The sequence below is a fragment of the Microtus ochrogaster genome, chromosome 10 (assembly GCF_000317375.1).
Source record: "Microtus ochrogaster isolate Prairie Vole_2 chromosome 10, MicOch1.0, whole genome shotgun sequence".
Taxonomy (NCBI): domain Eukaryota; kingdom Metazoa; phylum Chordata; class Mammalia; order Rodentia; family Cricetidae; genus Microtus; species Microtus ochrogaster.
The window spans coordinates 13,085,800-13,092,092 of NC_022016.1; positions in this window are offsets into that span (position 1 = coordinate 13,085,800).

A 6,293-nucleotide genomic window follows, 5' to 3' on the forward strand; every position below is an offset into this window, starting at 1 on the left:
GACATTCATTATCAGAGCCCGTTGGAACTCTGCTTCCTATGGAATTTGTTCTATGTCTATAAGAATTTTAGATATTACTTAAGATAATGGGTAAAGTCTATTTTTAATAGTTTTCACCAATCAACCTGTTTCTTATATTTTTTCCTGATGTCTGCTGTTTCCTTTCTATCCTGTTTTTGTTGTTGGTTCATATCCACATTGGTGCACATGCTTGATAAGGACAAATGTTGATGTATGTTCAAGGGTGACTCTAAATTTTGTCTAAGTTTGATCATTTATTCTTTTATGATTTCTTTTTTTGGAGATTTCATATATTTTAGATGTAATGATATTTACATGCAAGAGAGCTTCGGATTTTCTGGAAGGTTTTAATGGTTACAGTCAGGTAAAATCACTGGAATTGATCTGACTAGAAACACAGAAAGAAAGTTACTGTGTCTTCAAAAAATACCCAAAATGTTTTATAATTATAATAGAATCTACTTACATTCACTTGCCCATCCCAAGACAATTGCCTATGGAATTTTGCAAACGTGATAAGAGAGAGAGACAGGACATCTCTTTGACACCAGCATGTACGTGTGAGTATGTATGTGTGTGGGGATGGTTAAGCATACTCATTACTTCAAATGGGCTTTAGTTCAACTTTCAAAGACAGATAACAAAATTACATCTGTCCAATAGAAATGATCTTAAATTTATACAGCTGGATTGCAAACGTCCTCCTGTTCTAAAAGCGCAGTAACTGAAATGAATTCGACCATGGAGTCTTCCCATCTGCAGCTTAAGTCATTTACAACTTCCTTGGTTGTAACTGCTGCTCACTTTTCTTTTTAGGAGAAAAATATACATTTTTGAGCATAAGGGTGTAAAGTATTTTTATATCCAAGGAAAACCCCCAAATGTGCCAAGGTTTTAAGAACTGAGTTTTCAGAAGGGCAGCTTCATTTCCAATGGAGTTGTAGGCATGGAGATAACAGTGGCAGAGCTCTCAGCCATGACGACTCCTTGTCATACTAAGAAGCCTTGGTGGGAGCCCACTGTGTGCTTGCTGTGTACTTTTGATATGAGTTTAGATTTCACTATAGCAGCAACCAGAGGGTGAGCTTAATCAAAGATAGAAAGTAACTTGAATTTCAAATATTTGTCTAATTTTCAAGGGAAATTTAACCTTTTTGATCAATTAGGGGGATTTTTACATTTCTGAAATGAGAATCTTGGCCAAATTATTCACTAAGATGTCAGATACTGACATATTTTATTTGTGAAATAGTCTGCCACACTCACAAGAAGAGAGTTATCAGAGAACTGGAGTTGATGCTACATGAGCCAGGTTAAAGAGAAGTAATAGTATGATGAACACCATAAAAGCCTACAATAAGGGCTTTTGATAATAATCGGGCTGTTCAGGTCAGTTTCATAGTTGGTGGTCATGTATCCATTTTAATTTAAAATAAGTTTAAGTAATATTTAATTCTACTGGTATCCTATCTGGATATATCCTTCACTGGCTGTATATGGCCTCTAAGTGAAATATCTTAGATCTAGAAGCTGTCATAATCAGAAAACCTCCAAATAACAGTGGCTGGATATTTTCTACATGGAAAAAATAAACTATTAAGAGATCATTTACATAAATTACTTAAAGTTTCTCAAGTTATATTTTTAAAAATCCATGGATTTCTAGAGTCTAATTTCCTTTTAGAAAATTTGTTTCCATTGTAGTTTGATTTTAAGTTTGTGTTTCTTTTCCCTACATAACAAATGATTTTTCCATTGTCTAATACTAAGTTTTTAGAGAAAGGATTTTGACACTTTTGTCCTGTGAACTCTTTTGATTCTTCATATTTTCTCACATTGATAATCCCTTCCTTATGCAGGCAATGACCCAATTTTCTTTGTTTTTCTTTCAAATTGATTTCTTCTTCAATGTTTTATTATGTTTCATCTCTTCTGAAGACATCACAAATTACAGACTCATGCTAACACTATATAATATGTTTTATATTATTCTTTGATTGTTCAATGTGCTATTTCCTTACTTATCAATTAGAATTCATTAAATGACCATTTGACTTCCTTCTCCTCACCAATGACTAGAGAGAGTCATAATTTGAATTGTGACATACCCTATTTTTAATGTTCTTTTTATTTTTATTTCATAACAATATATTTAAGCTAACTTTACCTGTCCCAGACAAATGAAAATAACAGTATTTATTCACGTAACTTCACTTCTTTATAGTGAAGAATAACACTCAAATAAGATCTGAACATGAGTCTGCACAAATGGGTCTTCAGTTGAAAAACTCACACATTTGGACTAAATATAACCCTAAGAGAGACATATATGGATCTAATCTACATGGGAAGTAGAAAAAGGCAAGATTTCCTGAGTAAACTGGGAGCATGGGGACCATGGGAGAGGGTTGAATGGGAGGGGAAAGAGAGGGAGGGGAGCAGAGAAAAATGTATAGCCCAATAAAATCAATTTTAAAAAGAGAGAGAGAGGCCAGAGAACAAATATTCTGAGTTTGTTTTCTGTTCATTTTCTTGCTAATGTCCCTTTTGTAAAATCAACAGAAAACCAGAGAGGAAGAGATAATGCTATTGATTCAATTTGTAGAATCACTTAGCTTCTCCAACAAAAGGAGAAGTTTGGGTTGTATAGATACAGAGGTTGGTAGCTAAATTTTCAGATATAACTGCAGCAGTATATTCTACCTCACATATTCTTCCAGCTCACTTTCATATATCCGTAAAGAGGCTTGGTTTTAGTCCCATATAATGAGGTGAGCTGTTAGTTGTCATACTCATAGGATGAAGAAGTAAGACTAATACATTTTTTGAAACTGAGTCACAAGAAACAATCCAACTCCTCCCTGGTACACTCTCTTAAGTCCCTTCAATTAGAAACTCATCTTTCAGACAAAGCATAGAATTCCACTTGAACAGTCACTAAACACCTGATCTGACCTTTGGTTGAGTATCTGGATCACTATGCTCTCAGGCTTGTGAATGAGTAGTAACTGTAAAAAATACTCTACAGAGAGCAGTAATCAGCATTTTCAGAACATTCATTAAGTTACATATTTAAGAGCACAGTGAATTAATTACTACTTTAATTTAGTGAAATAAAAGATAATTTGATACTCAACAAATAAAAACAATTGAAAGGAACACGTAGAAAAATATTCAGTATGCCTTATAATGTGACCTTACCCCTCACACCTTTCTTTTACTATATTGTGTTAGTTGTTTTTATTGTTGGTGGGGCAAAATATCTGATAGAATCAGCTTAGAGGATGAAGAAATTTGTTTAGCTCATGATTTCAGCATAGGCTCAGCCCATCAGGATGAGGAAGTCCTGTTAGAAAACACATAGAGAAGGTGGAAACTTGAAGAGGCTATACTCTCACTGTGGCAGACAGAAAGCAGAGAAGCACTACAACACATACCTGACTACCCACAAATAGCCTATCTCCACCAGCCACTCTATCTCCTAAAGATTATACCACCTTCAAATATAATGCCACCAGCACTGATATGGAAGACATTTAGATTCAAATCATAACATATATCTTAAAATTTGGAACACTAACTCAAATCAATCTTGTATCTGAGAGTTTTCTTCTTCTCTAACATCCTACACTAAACTATCATAGTACTCAGTATTTTATTTTAATTACTGGTGTGTTTTCTTTGTATATTTTAGTAAGCATTACTCATGAGGGCAGACACTGTGACGTATTCCATTCCTAGGGTACAGTATGAAGTCTAAATACAATAAAATTAAGTTTATATTGGGAAAATAAATGAAGGCCCATGTCCCATTTTTTTGTTTGTTTTGTTTTGCTTTTGTCAGTTTGATACATGATTTGATTATCTGAGACAAGGGAACTTCAAATGAGAAAATGACTTCATAAGATTTCCTTTTAGGCTAACCTGTGAGTCATTTATTGTGATCGGTGATTGCTGTGGAAGGGTTCAGTGATCTTTGAGTGGTACCATCTCTTGGAAGGTAATCCTTGGGTGTATAGGAAAGCAAAATGAGTAAGACAGTAAGCAGCATTCCTCCACTGCCTCTGCTTCATTTACTCCTTCTAGGTTTCTTCCTGGAAGTCCTAGCTTGATTTTTCTTGTTGATTGCATATGACCTGACTGTCATGACATAAAATAAACACCTTTCTCCCCAAGTTGCTTTTGGTCATTTTTTCATTGCAGCAATAAAGACTCTAAGCATTTGTCCCCAGTTTTAATTTTTCAAGAACTTTTACAGGTTGTCATTCATAACTCCAGGAGAGCAGATTAAGAAGCAGTAGTGAATAACACCACAGCATGAGTCTGCAGTTTAAACAGATTTCTTCTATAATATACAAACTTTTCAGAGTGCCTGTTGAGACATTACTATCATTTTTGCAGAAATCCATAAAAATTATTTTGCTGCCATTGAAATGAGTTAGAAATGTCTACTTTTAATGAATAAGACACATAAAAAGAAATGGGGCTTAAAATTATTACTATTTTGAAGGACTGATATGTGGTAAAAACAATAGAAAGTAGTGGATGGGAAGTTTTGACAGTCTCATATCTGAGTAGGAACATTGCAAAGAGAATAGAGAATGTAGAGAATGAAATTTTAGAATCAGAAATCAATTATAATCCTCAGTTATTACAGGTTGTCAAGTAAGTCAATCCCAGTGTCCTCTTTTAAAATGAAAGCAATGGTAGACTTATAAAGAGCAGTTGACAACATACACTCTGAAAAATGCATAATACATGTTAAATGGAGAGACCTAACAACATGTTGCCATGTTCATTCCCTGCCTCAATAACTGAAATCGATCATTACACCTTTTATTATAGAATAGCAGAGCTAGTAAAATGCAAGGAAAAGAGAAAGGTATGAGATTCTTGTTACTAAGCTCAGTCTCATTGTATTTCCTGCTGGGCTGCAGTAGATGCTAACAATATTGCCCTCAAATCTAAGACATAGCTAATATCACTATATGCACTTATCAGTAGACAAGCAAATCTTCCTTAATAATCCAGACAAAAGAAATACACAAAAATATAAAAAAGCTAGGGTAGTAAGATAATGGGAACACCTTTGTTTGGTAACTCATGACTGTAGAACCAGGAAGAAGAAAGAAAGGGAAGGGGAAGGCATCAGGTGGAAATTATTTTATGTTTTTTAAAAGTATGGACACCACACACAGGCTCTCTATCTATTCAGATTCTGTATATCCTTCTGCAGGGTCTAGTCAATACAAGAAAAGTAAAAAAATACCAAATATAGAAAATCAGAAATGAAAATCCCCCATAGATATAATTAAGTATCCAAAACAAAGAAGTGTATTGAAAGCTGTAGGAATAAAAAAAAGTCACACAAAAAATTCAAATTTATCAAAATCAATACTTCAGAAAAGACTGGAATATGCATAATTAATACAAACCATATGATTATAACTTTGTATATTAAAGTCTCCAATTATTCCATCAAAAGGCACAGGATGAATGGAGGATCAAGAAACAAAATTAATCTATCTTTCATATACAAGAAATATATAGTACAAGAAAGGAACTATTTTACAATAAAAGGGTGGACAAAAGAACTCAAGTGGGACCATAAAGAAAGCAGGTATCTCTATACTAATATCTAATATAGTAGACTTCCAACTAAGAGTGATCATTCTTATCAGGGGACCCATTAACAAAGAAGACATTATAACCCTAAACATACATACACTCAACTTTTTTGAACCCAATTTAATAAATGTATATATTAATAGTATATAATCTTAATGCCACACTTTCTCCAACAAATAGGTCATCTGGAAAAATATCATGAGAAACATTAGAATTAAACAACATGATTCATCAAAAGGATTTAAAAATTAACTGTAGAATATTTAACTGAAACACCAAATAATGCATATTCTACTCAACAGAAGCACTTATAAAATAGACCATGGTATGGGACACAACAAACCTTTACAAATTAAAAAAGATTGAAATATTTGTATATCCTATCTGGCCACACCACAATAAAACTTAAAACGTATAATAATGAACAAATCATTGAGAAAATCTGTAAACTCATGGAGATTTAACAATCCACTACTGAATGATGAATGGGTCAAAGAAGAAATCAAGGAAAAAAGAAAAAATATTCTGTAACTAATTGAATACGAAAACAACACAACAAAACAGATGGAACACATTGATAATAGTCTGACAAGAGAATTTATATCTCTAAGTGCCTACATTAAAACACACACACACACACACAC